General features: G+C 40.8%; 1 long non-coding RNA gene across 1 annotated transcript; it reads left to right on the top strand.

Moving 5' to 3' along the window:
• Nucleotides 1-5,694: 5,694 nt before the first annotated feature.
• Nucleotides 5,695-8,842, top strand: LOC132536993 (uncharacterized). Its single transcript, XR_009548505.1, has 3 exons — nt 5,695-6,158; nt 6,995-7,067; nt 8,686-8,842. It is a non-coding gene; the product is annotated as an uncharacterized LOC132536993 (long non-coding RNA).
• Nucleotides 8,843-16,559: the final 7,717 nt, after the last annotated feature.

The following is a 16,559-nucleotide window of genomic DNA, read 5'->3' as shown; positions in this document are numbered from 1 at the left end:
TTTTTGAGTGGGGGGCAGGGGGTGCTCTCCATTTCCATTTTTCTACCACTACACAGCCTGTCCTGTTTTGAATCCAGAGACACTGGACTGTAACTTTTGATAGCTTTGGAGCTCCTGGGGCGAGTTTCACGTGGGATCCTGGTGCTCTGAGCCTTCTTTACATCTCATTCCTGGAGGAGGTTGTTTGCTTTCTAGCCGAGTTAATCTTTGAAGAATCAATGATTACCTATCTCCATTCTGGACCTCATGTAAATGCTCTGGTCTTTTATGCTTATGAAAATGCTCTGAGGAGCTGGGCAGTGGCACACACAGTTGAGCACATTACCGTGCTTGTACCTTGTACATTACTATGCACAAGGACCCAGGTTTGAGCCCCAGCTCCCTGTCTGCAGGGGGAAGCTTCAGGAGTAGTGAAGCAGGTTTATAGGTGTCTCTTTTTATCTGTCCCTCTCTCTTTGCCTCCCCTCTTAATTCCTCTCTGTCCTATCAGAAAGAAAAACAAATAGAAAGAAAAACAAAGGAAAAAATAATGGCTAAGAACAGTGGATTGATTCTAACACCAAGCCCCAGCAACAACCCTGGTAGAAGAGAGGTCCACCAGCTTTTTACACTACCAGCTCCTTCTCCTCCTCCTCCTCCTCCTCCTCCTCCTCCTCCTCCTCCTTCTTCTTCTTCTTCTTCTTCTTCTTCACCTTCTTCTTTAATTTTTATTTATAAAAAGTAAACACTGACAAAACCATAGGATAAGAGGGGTACAACTCCACACAATTTCCACCACCAGAACTCTGTATCCCATTCCCTTCCCTGATAGCTTTCCTATTCTTTATCCCTCTGGGAGTATGGACCCAGGGTCATTATGGGGTACAGAAGGTGGGAGGTCTGGATTCTGTAATTTCTTCCCTGATGAACATGGACATTGACAGGTCTTTCCATATTCCCAACCTCTCTCTCTCTCTTTCCCTGGTACGGTGGGGCTCTACTAACTTCTTCTTCTCCTTCTCCTTCTGCTTCTGCTTCTGCTCCCTCTTCCTCTTCCTCTTCCTCTTCTTCTTCCTCTTCTTCTTCTTCCTCTTCTACTTCTTCTTCTTCCTTCTTCTTCTTCTTCTTCTTCTTCTTCTTCTTCTTCTTCTTCTTCTTCTTCTTCTTCTTCTTCTTCTTCTTTGTTTTTGCACTTTCGTTTTCTTTTTTTTAATTTCTTGGAGAATTAATGTTTTACATTCTACAGTAAATACAATAGTTTGTACATGCATAACATTTCTCAGTTTTCCATATAACAATACAACCCCCACTAAGTCCTCTGTCATCCTTCTTGTACCTGTATTCTCTCCCCTACCCACCCACCCCCAGAGTCTTTTACTTTGGTGCAATACACCAACTCCAGTTCAGGTTCTACTTGTGTTTTCTCTTCTGATCTTGTTTTTCAACTTCTGCTTGAGAGTGAGATCATCCAATTTTCATCCTTCTGTTTCTGACTTATTTTACTTAACATGAATTTTTCAAGGTCCATCCAAGATCAGCTGAAAATGGTGTATGAGGAGTTGGTGTACCAGCTTCTTCTTATACCAACTCCCCATACACCTTTCACCAAAGTCAGCTTTTCTTTGCAAGATCCATTGATGGCAGAATGATTGCATCCTTGTCATGAGTGACTAGATTATTACTTTTTTTTAAGAGCTATTTTTATATTAGGGAGAGAAGGAAGAAGAGAGAAACAGAACATCACTCTTGTATATGCAAGGCTGGGGATCCAACTTGGGATCTCATACTTGTAAGCCAGACACTCTCTCCACTGCACTACTGCATGGACAGTGATCAATGCTGCTTTTTATGGTCATACCAGCTGCAATGACCTCAGGTTCACTTAGACACTTAGGATCTTTTGCCTTACAATTAGAACATCTGTCCCCTGAGATACATTCTTTGACACCCTGGGGTAAGTCAGACCCTCACCTCCACCTGAAACTCAAGCAACCCTTCTTCCAGCCTCTAGAAACTCTCTTGTCAATCTAATATATCTGCCCTGCATCCTTTTGGCTTTTCTCCCTTACTTTTTCTTTGAATGTCAGGCTATGACCAGTGACTGGCAGCTATAATTATTCCTCCGAGAGCCTCATATTAATAACAGCCATTGATTTAAGTCAGAGGATTCCAAGCATCCTGATTTCCTAGTCTTCACTGTGAGACATTAGCTCCTCCAAGCTTGAATTGTGCTGCTTGCAAAAAGGAAGACCAGGCTTTGAAATAATAGGTAACCTTCCTTTCCCGATCAGCCCCCAAGGCAGAGGCCCCCTCTCCTCAATAGGTTTCTTCCCCCCTTCTTCATCAACATATTATTATTTTTAAAAATCCATTTTGACTTTGCCTTGCCAGAAAAGGCTCTCCAAGCTCAGTGCTGCACAGCAGGAAGCTCTTTTCGACTGGCTCAGATTGGTGGGTGGAGGCGACCACAATTATACCCCATTTCAATGACATGTCTGGGGTTGCAGTGACTCCAGACAAAGAAGCTGAAATGTATGAAAGTTTCCGTGTCTTCAAGACAGAACCTAAAAATACCTGCCTGAGATGCAGGTTGGGAGCTATTTCCAACAACAGGGCTCCAAGGTTTTCCTGCTGGGAGTTTGAGAGCCTCTGAATTCTTTTCAGCAGGCTGTCTTAGGTACCTGGTGATCAGGGGGAGTGTGATGCACAAAGACCAACATTGAAGGTTAGAAGGCTCCTGGAGAGGCACCTTAGCCTCCTGTTCCTGCCTCGCTGTGTCAGGTGACAAGCTTCAATGAATCTACGATAAGATAAGTTCTTCCAAACAGCCAAGGACACTGTGTATAGAGTGGACTCTTCAGGGACCAACCTTAGTACCCTGGGTCCTGTTTTAAAGAGACTGCTCTGTCATGGGGGAGATTGAAGAAGAAGGAAATGTGACTGGGCAGAAGGATATCTTAACCATTTTCCAGTTACTTCTTTTCCCAGTGCTTTGATTATTCCTAAAAGCGTCTCAATCCATGGCCACACAGACTCTATTTTTATATTCCCCTCGATGGAACCACTTGCTACTAACGGAAGTAGCACTCTATGCCTTCCTTCGTCACTTCCTTTTGTTCTTAAGTCAAAATTGAGACGTCTTTTAAATCTAATGGCTACAGACATATTACCAAGTTTCTGAGATGGCTATGGTATTGTGGACATGTGGAAACAACACTTAGGGTCCCACAAAGCTTATCTTCTTCTATTCAATGTCTGTTTCCTTCAACCTCCCCTTTTCCAGTCTTGAATGTAACCTCACCTGGTCTTAACTTACTTCTCTGCAAAATTTGCCCAAGGACTTCTCAACTATGGCTCAGAGGTCAGTGTTTCCAAGCACACAGAAAAAAGTTCTGAGGACCTTTTAGCAATGACAGCCTGAGGGTCATTGATGAACCCTTGCAATTTTAACTCTAAGAGACATCCAAATGTTAGCTCAGAGGCTGACTTAACCTGGTTTTAAATTACACAATTTAAAACCCATTTTAGTGCTTAATTAAAATCTTTTATTGCTGTTATTGTTATTATTACTATCCTCATCATCATCATTTTGTCAATATCCTGACTACATTGCTCTGGATCTTATTTTTCAGATCATAAAAGAGAGACAGATTCAGAAACAGAGGGGTAGAAACAGATGAAGGAAAGACATCCCCACACCAAAGCTTCCTCCAGTGTGGTGGAGACTGGGCTATTTGGGTAGTAAACAAGGCAAAGCAGCTTCTCACTCAAGTGAGTTATCTTACAGGTCCAAAACATTTGACTTAAAAATAATTACTTAAGGGGAGTGCAACGGGTCAAGCGCACGTGGTACGAAGTACAAGGACTGGTGTAAGGATCCTGGTTTGAGCCCCTGGCTCCCCACCTGTAAGAAGGTCATTTCAGGGCAGGGGTAGATAGAATAATGGTTATGCAAACAGACTGTCAAGCCTAAGGCTTCAAAGTCCCAGGTTCAATCCCCTGCACTACCATAAGCCAGAGCTGATCACTGATCAGTGCTCTGGTTAAAAAAAAAAAGAAAGAAGGTCGCTTCACAGGTGTTGAAGCAGGTCTGTAGTTGTCTATCTTCTCTCCTCCTCTCTGTCTTCCCCTCCTCTCTCCATTTCTCTCTGTCCTATCTAACAATGACAGCATCAACAACAACAATAATAACTACAATAAAAAATAAGGACAAAAAAAGGGAAAATAAATAAATAAATACAAAATAATGGCTTAAGGAGAAAAGGTTCTACGTGTAACCAAGAGAAAACAATCTTTGTACAAAACAGTTTATATATATATATTTTTTACTGAGGCTTTCTGATATAATTATGTTCCCTTCTTCACATTATAGTTCATGTAGGTATTTAATAAGCCTTTTAAAAAATCAGGAAGGTAGCTCCGTTTTAGAGTATAGGACTTGCCTCAGAGCCCACAGATCCAGGGTTCCATTCCTGGCACTGCCATATGCCAAAACTGAGCAGTGTTCCAGTTCCTCTCTCTTTTAGTCTTTATCTTTTATACAAATATATAAATTAATATTTAAAAAAGAGAGAAAGCAAGAAAAGAAAAGAAGAGTTTAGAGTTAATGATTTTCTCTTGATTCTGGAAAAAAAAAAACTCAGCCCAATGATGTAGTTTTCTCCAGAAGGGCGAGGAGATAATGTTCTTATTTGTTGAGCTATTTGAGAAAAGAGAAACATTTACTGAAGGAGAGACCAGAGGGAATTGTCCTATATTAGATTACTGGCTCGTGTGTGTGTGTGTGTGTGTGTGTGTGTGTGTGTGTGTGTGTGTGTGTGTTGTGATCTTTTTAAGAGATTTCTTTTAATTCAAAAGTGTTTAAGTTCACAGGAAAGTTTAAAGCACCATGTGCTGAGTGACCATAGGTCTTCATTTAGATTCACCATCTCTTCTTCTCACACTATCCAGAAACGGTGTAGGCATCATGACACTTAACCCAGCCCAGCTAAACACTTTATATGGAATCACCCAATGATAAAGACATCTTCTTCCCCAGCCAAAATACCATCATTATCTCTTAAAAGTAATAAAGTTAAAAAATATCTAAGATATACATATTTGAGTTTTCTAAATTTTCCAAAACAATGTACTTTTGCATTACCTTCAGTTCAGGAATCAGTCTAGTCCTCCATGTTTCACTGACTCTTGTGGGCTTCTGTTTCCACCAGTCCAGATAAGCCCCACCACTTCCCTCTGAGATCCACCATACTCTACCCTTTAAAGAGTCCCAGACAGGATTCTGTATTATCTCATCTTCATAATTATTATTCAGCTTAAGTATTTCTTATAAGAACACATGGCCTGGGCCCAGGTGGTGGTACCCTGCATGAGTACACAAGTTACCAAGTGCAATGAACTGGGTTCAAGGCCCTGGCCCCCACCTGCAGGGAAACTTTATGAGTAGTGAAGCAGTGCTATCTGTCTGTCTCTCTTTCTCTCTCCATCTCCATCTTCCCTTCTTAATGTCTCTCTGTCTTATCAAAATAAAATAAATATTAAAAAAAACACATGTCCTCCCACAGCCTCACATCCTGAGGCTTTCTTTTAATTAATTAATTAAGTAATTAATTAAAAAATATTTTAAAATATTTATTTATTCCCCTTTTGTTGTCCTTGTTTTTTTATTTATTGTTGTAGTTATTTGTTGTTCTTGTTGTTGTTGTTGTTGTTGGATAGGACAGAGAGAAAGGGAGGGAGAAGGGGAAGACAGAGAGGGGAAAGATCGACAGCTGCAGATCTGCTTCACCGCTTATGAGGTGAACTGAGGGCTCAAAAACCGGGATCCCTATGCCAGTCCTTGTGCTTTGCACTATCTGCGCTTTACCCGCTGCACTACTGCCTGACTCCGTATTAATTTATTTTATTTCTGTTTTGTTTTATAGTCACCTTGTAATGCCTGCTCTCTGTCCAAACAGCAACCGTCAGGATAGCAACAATGGCTGTGACCCTCACAGCAAAGTTTTTATTTATAAGATGAGAGGAGATGGCTACTCACGGGCAACTACAAGATAATTTAAATTTTTTTATTTAAGTCCAGGGGCTCACCCAGTAGAGTGCATATGTCACTTTGTGCAAGGACCCAGGTTCAAGTCCAGGACCTCACCAGCAGGGTGGAAGTTTAATTAGTGATGATACAGGTATCTCTCTATCTCTGTCTCCCCTGTCTCTGTCTCTTCCCTTCAGCCCAAACCAAACCAAAACCAAAATGGCCTCCAGGAAGGGTGAAGACACTGAGCATCAGTGATTACCCTAGTGGGGAAAAAAAAGTTTATAGGGTGATTTTAAAATAAATACCTTATAAAAAACCAACAAGTCTTCTTTCCATTCAGAGAGGGCCAGTCAGTGGTGGGGAACATGTGTTCTGGAATGATGTTCTTCCAGGGTTCCATTTGGACCTTCTTATCAAGACTCAGTTACAACTACTCTATGAGGAGACTGGTCCCCTGTGCTTCCTGCTTCCATCCCCATGCTCCATCATCTGTGTCTAAATCAATCAATCAGTGACAGAGTCTGGGGCATGGGGATATAAAATGGAATGGTGGTACTGATGGTAGCTACAAATCAGACGGTCATTGTTCTCCATTTTCATGTGCCCATACTTGAACTGATTTCCTGTACTCTTGGGTTTCTTCTTCCTGCTCTAACACATGCTCTATAAAGTTAGAGACCCCCACAGACATCAAATTATGTAAGGAATTATCTGGAAAGCATAGTATTACTCATCTAGGACGCAGACAGCTTCATCATAACCAGCACAAGCTAACCAAGTATAGCATTTAATTCCAGATAATTCATTAGGAATCATTCCTTCAGGGTAGATATCTATCTCCCTAAATAAAAACATAATTAAGATAGACAGGAATATGAACATATTGATAAATGTATATGTACATACTTGTTTTGAAGTCCTATGACTGCATTTGTTTGAAAATCATTGCATAAAGGATAGTTGAATTTGTCCTTTTCATTGCAGATCTGTTTATTCAATAATGTGCTTTGTGAATCTCCAAGGAAGAAGAATGATTGTTTCATCTCCCCATTTGCTGGTAAAAGAACTCTTGTTTCTTGGTGGAGTCCATGAAACACTTATAGCTTCAATCCTACTTGTGAAGCGTCACTATTTTTAAGAGTTATATTTGTACAGGATCCTAGTAATGAACTCTAGCTGGGTATAGGCTTCTTGGGCAAACTGGTTGATTTCAGAACATGATTAAACCATTATCAGGAGGTTGAATTGTCTTTGATTCATAGTTTAAAACAGTCACTGGAAATGTTGACCTTATGGGCTCTCTCCTGGTTCCAAGTCATTAGTAAAGAAAACTGCTTGTTATATCACAAATATATTTGTTTAGCACTTTCCACCAAAGAATCAAGTGTGACCTATGCTACTCTAGATTGTATATGACTAAATCTTATGCTGCTTCAACTCAGATTCATCATTCCTTGATGGTATTATCTATGAGAGATAAACCAAGTTGCTAAACCAAAACTCAAGAGATGTCTTGAAGGAACTCAGGGCTTTTTTTTTTTTTTTTTTTTTTTTTTTACTGTAAAAGCAGAGCTTTAGATTTCAATGTTATAATTGAAATGTAAATAGAAACATAATTTGGGAATCACTGCTTGTCTTCTTTCATCAGTCAATATTCTTTAAGCGTGCCAACAGGATAATTCTTAGAGTGCTAAGTCCTTCCCCTCAAACCTCTCCCTGACAGTATCCGGAAGGCTTTTAGGAAGTACAATAATACTCAAGTTGTGTTCAGGATTCCATCTTCAGGAAAACATGGAGACGGTGGCTGAGATATTGGTTGCACACAGTCTAAACATTCCCTGCAGTCTTAATTAACCACATTTGCTTTCCTCTTGGCTCCAGGCTAAGTCAGACCATCCATGACTGAAGGCAGTCCTGTATGATCATGTGTTGGGTGACTATGTCCTGTCCTGTGATAAATGATTTATGTCTCTAGACCGATGAGAGTTAGTACTTTTTTTTTTCTTTTACAAAGATCATGACTGTTGCCTCGTACTAAGTAAGTGACTGCTTGTCTCCACTGCTATGAGAGAGAAAGTGGAGAAAAGAGAGATATTTCTGGCTTTCTGAGATAGAATTGGCAGGTGTGGGCATTCATAATGCAGCATGTACCTCCTGGGAGTTTGTCATGCTGAATCAGTCACTAATGTAAACTGGTGAGAGCACGCCCGGGTTCAAATCAGTGATTCAGCCCTGGTTCATTGGCTGTGTCAATTGGGAGAGCTTTTAATTTTTTTTTTTAAGATTTCTTCATTCTTTTAAAAATATTTTATTATTTCAATGAAAGAATAAACATACACACACACACACACACACACACACACACACACACACACGCACATATATATATATATAGAGAGAGATACCACTGCTCAGCTCTGGCTTATGGTGGTGTTGGGGATTGAACCTAGTCCCCCATAACCTCAGGCATGATAGTCTTTTTTTGCATAATCATTATGCTGTCTCTCCAACCCAGATTTCTTCATTCTAAAATATTTATATATGTATTGCATGTGTAAATTCATTAATTCTATTTTATTATTATTATTGTCACCAGGATTTTTGCTGGGGCTTAGTGCTTGCACAAATAATTCACTACTCCAACAGCCAATAATTTTTAATCTTTACTTTTTTAGAGACAGAAAGAAATTGGAAGGGAAGGGGAGATGGTGAGGGAGAGAGTAACCTGCAGCACTGTTTTACACCTTATGAAGCTTCCATTCTGCAGGTGGGGACAAGAGGCTTGAATCCAGGTCCTTGTGTGTGACAATGTATGTGCTTTACCAGGTGTGCCATCTCTCCGCCCCCATTCTTTCCTTTATCTATTTTATGAGAGAGAAATCAGAGCACTGCTCAACTCTGCCTAAGGCTGGAGACCAAGAAAACCTGATCCTCAGTCATGCAAAGCCTGTTTATTCTAACCCCCTGGGCAAGCTATTTAAACCTAGTAAGGTCCTTTTTGCTAAACCCTTCCTCTGGACAGGCTGAACCCTAATCAATGTATACATCCTTGGCTGCTTTCAACAATTTTAAATATAAGAATTCAACGGAGTCCAGTTTACAACCAAGGCCAAGTTGCTTACCCAGGGTGAAAATGTTTCTCACCTTTCTAGTCTGGATTGAAACTTGTACATGAGGTCATTAGCACAGGACTGCAGGGTGTACAGTTAGCGCAGTGAACATCTTCATTCATCCATTCATTGAGAGGTAAGAGGAAGGAAGAGAAAAGTACCACAGCACCAAAGCTTCCTCCAGTACAGTAGAGACTAAGTGTGAACCTGGGTCTTGTGAATGACAAAGCATGCATGTTATCCAAGGGGCCTATCTTGCTGGTCCTAATGATTTATGTAAATATGTCTGTATTTTGGCCACCCAAATTATTGACTATTGTTGGAACTCAGTGCCTGTACGATGAATCCATTTTTCTGTTTATTATTATTATTATTTGGTAGAGATAGAGAGGAGTGAGTGTAGGGGAGAGAAAAAGAGCAACACCTGAAGCTTCCCCACTGCAGATGCAGGCAGGGGACTTGAACCCAGGTACTCATGCACAGTAATGTGTGCATTCTAACCGGTGCACCAATTCTGGAACCCTTCCCCCACATAATTTATTTTAAAGATAAAGCTCATGTAATATATCCACATATCAGATATTCTTCTGGATGCTTGGTGCATACTAACTCATTCAGTGCTGAGAAGAGGAACTGTATTCCTGTCCAACTAACAGAGGAGGCAAGTGAGATGCAGTAAGACTACTGTCACAGGGTCTCGACTTGAATCAAGTCTGATTCAGAAGACTCACTCTTAATCTTTACATCAAACCCACACTATGAGTGCTGGTTATGTAAGCGCCTGCCCAGGAGATCTTCAAGCATAGGAACTAGTTTCTGTACTACCGAAGTCCTGCGATCTAACTCCTCTCTCCACCCTCACCATAACCACTGTTCACAACTGGCAAGACCTGGGGATAAGAGATTGAGTGGATAAATTATTAGAAAACATATGTGTGGAGGCTAAGTGGCTGAAATTGAAATGAGATATTATGTTAACTGATGTGTTTGTTTGTTTGTTTGTTTGTTTTGCCTCTAGGGTTACTGCTGGGGCTCAGTGCCTGCACTACGAATCCACTGCTCCTGGAGGTCATTTAAACTGCCATATTGTTGCCCTTGTTGTTAACCTGTTGTTGTCATTATTATTATTGCTGTCATTGCTGCTGCTGTTGTTGGATAGGACAGAGAGAAATCAAGAGAGGAGGGGAGATAGAGAGGGGGAGAAAAGATAGACACCTGCAGACCTGCTTCACCACCTGTGAAGCAAGCCTCCTGCAGGTGGGGAGCCGGGGGCTCGAACTGGGATCCTTACGCTGATCCTTGAGCTTCGCACCATGTGTGCTTAACCTGCTGTGCTACCTACTGCCTGCCCCCCACAACTGATTTAGTTTTTATTTTTAAGAAATTTAATTAATTAATTAATTAATTATTTCAACTTTAGTTTACGATGGTGCTAGGGACTGAACTTGAGACTTCAGAACCTCAGGCATGAAAATAATTTGTATACCCATTATACTATCTTCCCAACCTTATGCTCATCCCTTTAAAAGTGTTATTTAATTTAAACCTTTTTGCAACTATAGGCAGGGGCTTCTAACAGTATCTCCATTTTAAAGACAAGCAAACTGAATCTTGGAACTGGTAGGCTCAAGGGCAGTAGCGAGTTGGGATTTTCAAGCACATTTTCAGCTCCTCTTAGGAAAAATTCCCACTTTAACTTTAGTTCTCTGTTTGTAAATTTATTTATTATTGGATAGAGACAGAGAGAAATTGAGAGGGCAGGGGAGAGATAGAGAGGGAGAGAGACAGTGACACCTGCAGGACTACTTCACTACTTGTGAAGTTTCTCCTCTCAGATGAGGGCCATGGGCTTGAACCTAGGTCCTTGTGTACTGTGATGTTTGTGCTTAACCAGGTACATTGCCACTTGGCCCCTTTCAACAGTAGTTTTCTGTTGAAGGTCAGATCTGTGGTGGCCATCATGGGATGTCATGTTCTGGTCTGCCTTTCTCCTCTTAATGTTTCTTACCAGATGCATTTGCCAAGAAAAAGACCTTAGGGAGACAGCGAGCCCTGTAAATAAAATGTCATCTGTTCTCAAAGGTGTGCCCAAATAAAATTTACCCACTAAATGGGCAGTATTTATTTATTTATTTATTTATTTATTCACTCATTCATTTATTTTATTTGTTCACATATCTCAGGGTTTCCATACTCTAGGCTAACTTTTTTTTTTAGATAAAAAGAGATCAATATGCACAAAGTTAAAAGAAAAAGGAAGAAAGAAAGAAAGAAAGGAAGAAAGAAAGAAAGAAAGAAAGAAAGAAAAAGAAAGAAAGAGAGAAAGAAAGAATATCATAGAGGCTTCCTCCAGTGTGGTGGGAGCTGATATTTGACCTGGGTAGCACATGTGGCAAAGCAACGCACTATCCTGGTGAGTGATGTCTCTACAGAACATCTTTAAAGTAACTAGTAATGTTGCCAGAGAGTTGGGGACTTTCTATTTTTAATTTTCAATTTTCAAATGCACTGTATGACTTTAATTCTCCCAGTCTTACATATTATAGGTTTCCTTGATGTCTATTTTACTTTTTTCTTTCTATGTTTGTTTATTATTTATTTTATATTTTATTTTTATCAGAGCATACTCAGCTCTGGCTTATGGTTGTGTGGGGAATTGAACATGGGACTGTGGCATGAGAATCTGTTTGCATAACCATTATGCTCTCTTTACCCCTGACATACTTTACTTTTTTCTTTATATTTCTTTTCCTTATTTCTTTTCTTCTCTTTCTTCTTCTTCTTCTTCTTCTTCTTCTTCTTCTTCTTCTTCTCCTCCTCCTCCTCCTCCTCCTCCTCCTCCTCCTCCTCCTCCTCCTCCTCCTCCTCTTCCTCCTTCTTTTTTTTGCCACTAGGTTTATTGTTTGGGCTCTGTCTCTGCACTATGAATCTACCTCTCCCAGCTATCCTCTTTCTTTCTGAAATTTATTTATTTATTTATTTATTTTGATAGGACAGGGAGAAATTGAGAAGGGGAGGAGGAGATAGATAGGGAAAGAGAAAGAGAGACACCTCTAGATTTGCTTCACCATGTCCCCCCTGTAGGTGGGAAGTAGAAGCTCAGACCCAGATGCTTGTACATGGTAGCATGTGTGCTTAACTCACAATACTACCTCCCAACTTCCTCTCTTTAACTTTAAAAAAACATATTCTATTTACTTACACAATATAGGACAGGAGAAAGAAAGACAGAGTTTCTCTCTATCACTCTAGCATATAGATTGCCAGGGACCTTATTCTTCAAAGTTCAGAGGCCTACCAACCTCTCTACTTAACTTTTAATGTTGAAATATTTACGCTTGTGTTGAGATAATGGTGTAGAAAACACCAAAAAATTGTCTTTGATGTCAATGGCAGGAAAACATTGCATTTTTTTTTTATTGGAGAGGAAAATTGGCATCAGTTTGGAAGTCACTGCATGTTCAATAGCTGTGACTTAGGTCCCTCTGGTTGGTTGGTTACGTCACAAATCCCCAATATCCAAGAAACAGTATCAGAGACAATAAAGGGGGTCAGGAATCACATAACAATAAAAAAATCCAGAAAGATTTTCATAAATGCAACAGTGCTCTTAAAGAAAAAAAAAAGGTGGTTTCATGTTTCCTCCAGGTAGACACATGAAATTTTATGAACAGGGTCAAAGTTCCATTTATGAGGTTTTCATGAAGATGCCTTTAAAATTCTTAAGAGTAGGGGATCAGATGCAAGGAAAGGAATAAAAGCAAAATGAATTTGGGCCATGAGAATTGAGAAATCATGAAAAGGATTTCTGAGCACTTTCCCTGGTTGGAAAAAGTATCATGAGTCTTGAAGCTCTCATCTCTGTGGAGTCTAACCTTGTCACAGGACTCATTAGTATTCATCATTAATTCATATTTTCAAAGCAGAAATGGAGAAAACAGTAGTCGGAAGAATAAGGAAATGTCAAATCCTGGGAATAACATTTCAGTGCAATTTTAAGATGAAGGTTAGCGGAGGTTGTGCATTTTTTTTTTTTTGCCTCCAGAGTTATTGCTGAGGCTTGGTGCCTGCACTATGAATCCATTGCTTTAGAAGGCCATTTTTCCCATTTTGTCGCTTTTGTTGTTGTTATTATTATTGCTGTTGTTGAATCGGACAGAGAGAAATTGAGAGAGGAGGGGAAGATAGAGAGGGGGAGAGACAGATAGACACCTGAAGATCTGCTTTACTGACCCCCACAGCCCCCCTGCAGGTGGGGAGCCAGGGGCTTGGACTAGGATCCTTACTCCGGTCCTTGTGCTTTGCGCCATGTGTAACCTGCTGCACTACCGCCTAGCCCCTAGTTGTGCAGTTTTAATAGCCAAACCAAACGCAGAGAGATAAGTGATTGTGTTCTTAATCCCCCCCCCCCACCACCACCACCACACACACATTGAATGCCAGATCCACTCTGCTAATTCCCAGCATATAGCTCCTTATCTGGAAAGTTCCTTTTGCCTAGACCTACCTACCCCATCTCTGAGTCCTCTTGGAAAAAGCCTTGCAGAAGCAAATGAAGGGCTCACTTGTGGAGCCAGGCATCCTGTTTAGGGATTGACTCATTTCCATTAGGTTTATCTCATGTCCACACACAGGGACCTTATGAGGCCATGTTTGTGTTCTTCCCATTCTGTAGAGAGAGGAACTGAGGACAAATAAGGTAAAGAATTACCCTGGGCTTCCCAGCTGGGCATTTGTTTTGTGGCTGGGTTATAGTCCTAGGTAATCTCTGGGCTTTCCCACAAACAGGTCCACTGCCCATAAATCATCCTGGTCCCTGCCTTTCTCCAGGCTTCCTTGAACCCTTCTGTGACAGAATGGCAGGACATGGCTTGGCTTTCCATCAAAGTAGAAGTTGATAAGACCATCATTTAGCATCAGTGAGCATCAGGTTTCAGGAAACCTCCTAAACTCACTGTAGGAGGTACAAAACAAAGAAGCTCAAAGAGGGTTTTATTTTTTCACCACCATAAAAAATAAATAAACAAATAAATAAATAAATGACTGTGCTTTCTCCTGGTTGAATTAATTCAGATAGGTAAGAAGCTGCCTCTTTTTTTTTTTATAGTCATGTGTGTTAGTGGGCTCTCTACATATCAACCATTCTTGTTTTCCTTCGTCTGTTCATTAATACCATTCTCTTATTCTTCACTTAACCAGCAGCAAACCTTGCTCAGGGGCCCACAGTCCAAGTCCATAAGGTTCCAGATTAAGCATTGAGAGGCGTGGGCAGGAGAGATACCAGCATCGTTAGGCAAAAGACTTTCATGCCAAAGGCTCTGAGCTCCCAAGTTTAATCCACCGAACCATAATAAACCAGAACTGAGAAGTCCTCTGAAGCCCTTCCTCTGTGTGTGTGTGTGTTTCTCTCTCGTTCTCCTTCTTTCTCTTTCTCTGCCTCTCTCTTTATCTCTCTCATTAAAATAAACATATTTAAAAAATGAATTGAGAGATGCAACTTGACCATTCACATATGGGGCACGAGGGTTGGGGTGGTAGGGTCCAGATGTAGAAATTGAAATCCTTGGTAGAGAATACTTACTATTCTAAGTACCTTGTATGAGTTTACACTCTTATTCTGCATTTAGTTGCTAATCATCCCCATTCTGTGGATGGAACAAACCAAGGCATGGAACCCTGCAATGAATAATGAACTGCCTGAAGACTCACAACAGGCAAGTAGACAGTCAGGCTTGCAAGTTTGGAAGTCTTGTTCCAGGGCCTGGGCTCCTAACCACTCTGTTCCACAACTCAGCATGCACACCTAGGGAAGAACAAAATGGGCTCAGCCTTGTGTGAACCAGACACAGATGAAACTGAAAAATTGAACTGGGGCTTGAGGGAGAAGCAGAAATTAATCAGGCAGAGAAAGCAGCATATGTCAGACTGGGAATTTAGTCTATGCAAGGGCACTGGAGTCAGAGACGGCAACGCAGGCTAATAATTTACAGAGGCTGAATAAGTGGGCAGAGGAGGGTATTGGGGGACACAAGGCTGGAGGAGATTGAGATTGACAAAGCATATTGTCTTCTTCACAGAAAAGTGCCTGCACTTGCTATTTTGTAGGCAGTAGGGAGCCACTGAAGAATCTATGCAGGGATGTGTACTCACAGAACTTCTGAATAAGGCACTATCTTCCCGATGCAACATGCAAACGGAATCAGAGTTTGTGTACTCTTTCGGGGCAAGTGTTGAAGTTTTTAATTCCTACTTATTCTACCTATACTTATGAAAATATATCTCCTTCAAAATATCCAAGACTACTAGAAGAAGAAAAAAAACGTATCTGATTCAGCTGTCAATCTAAAAGAGTTCACACTGTCCAGGCCTAGAGAAGTAGGTGTTGTGCTGATGGGATAAGAAATGAGGTCACTGTGGCCTGATCACTGGAAATATTCTAAAAGGTTATAGGTCTCAATCATTCCTTGATATGGGCTTATTTATTTATTATTCTTTATTATGTTTATTTATTTACTGGATAGAGACAGCTAGAAATCAAGAGGGAAGAGGGAGATAGATAGATGAGAGAGAGAGAGAGAGAGAGAGAGGCACCTGCAGTCCTGCTTCACCACTTGCAAAGTTTTCCCTCTGCAGGTGAGAGCTGGGGGCCTTGAACCTGGGTCCCTTGACATTGTAATGTGCACTCAACCAGGTGCACTACCACTCAGCCTCAGGGCCTCAGATTCATTTGTGTGTTTATTTTTACCAGAGTACTGCTCAGCTCTGGCTTATGGTGGTGCTGGTGATTTTTGGTGCCCAGGCCATGAAAGTCTTTGTATAACCATTATGCTATTTCCCAGTCCATCAGTTTTTTTTTTTTTTTTTTTAATGCAGGTCTTTCTTACATGGGTAGAGAAAAACAAACTCATTTCATTGAAGGAGTTGTTCAGTGTGATGTGGTGAAGAGGCCACGGCTAGAAAACCTGACAGCTCAGGAGGGCTTGATTTGATCTTTATTTGGATCTGTGAACTCCCACGTACAGGTCTCACTCACCCATTGAGCCACTTCTGATTGAATTGTGTCCTGTGTGTTGAGAAATCTTCTGAGGTTGTGCCTGGGGTCAGTGAGAACAAGTGCTATAATCCACTAGCAATGTCTGCTAAGGTCACAGGTGTGGGTGTAATAGCGCCTTTGTTAGTCATTTTTACACTCCTGATCAAGAACTCTGCTACAAGGCAACAGATATTTGGTGTCTGACTTTGAACAGTTTACCTTAGACCTGGACCTAAATGAAAGAGTTGACTGAGTTTGTGTGGATAGTTCCCTAGCCCAGCCCTACTCCAGGGAACACAAAACACAAAATTAAAGTCCTTGTCCTTGCTTAGCCTACAATAGCACAATACGGTCATGTTCATACAATTGCACAAAGGATATTACTGTTGTAAATGAACATATACAA

This window comes from Erinaceus europaeus, chromosome 2 (assembly GCF_950295315.1).
Source record: "Erinaceus europaeus chromosome 2, mEriEur2.1, whole genome shotgun sequence".
Taxonomy (NCBI): domain Eukaryota; kingdom Metazoa; phylum Chordata; class Mammalia; order Eulipotyphla; family Erinaceidae; genus Erinaceus; species Erinaceus europaeus.
This window is presented reverse-complemented; position numbering and strand designations above follow the sequence as displayed.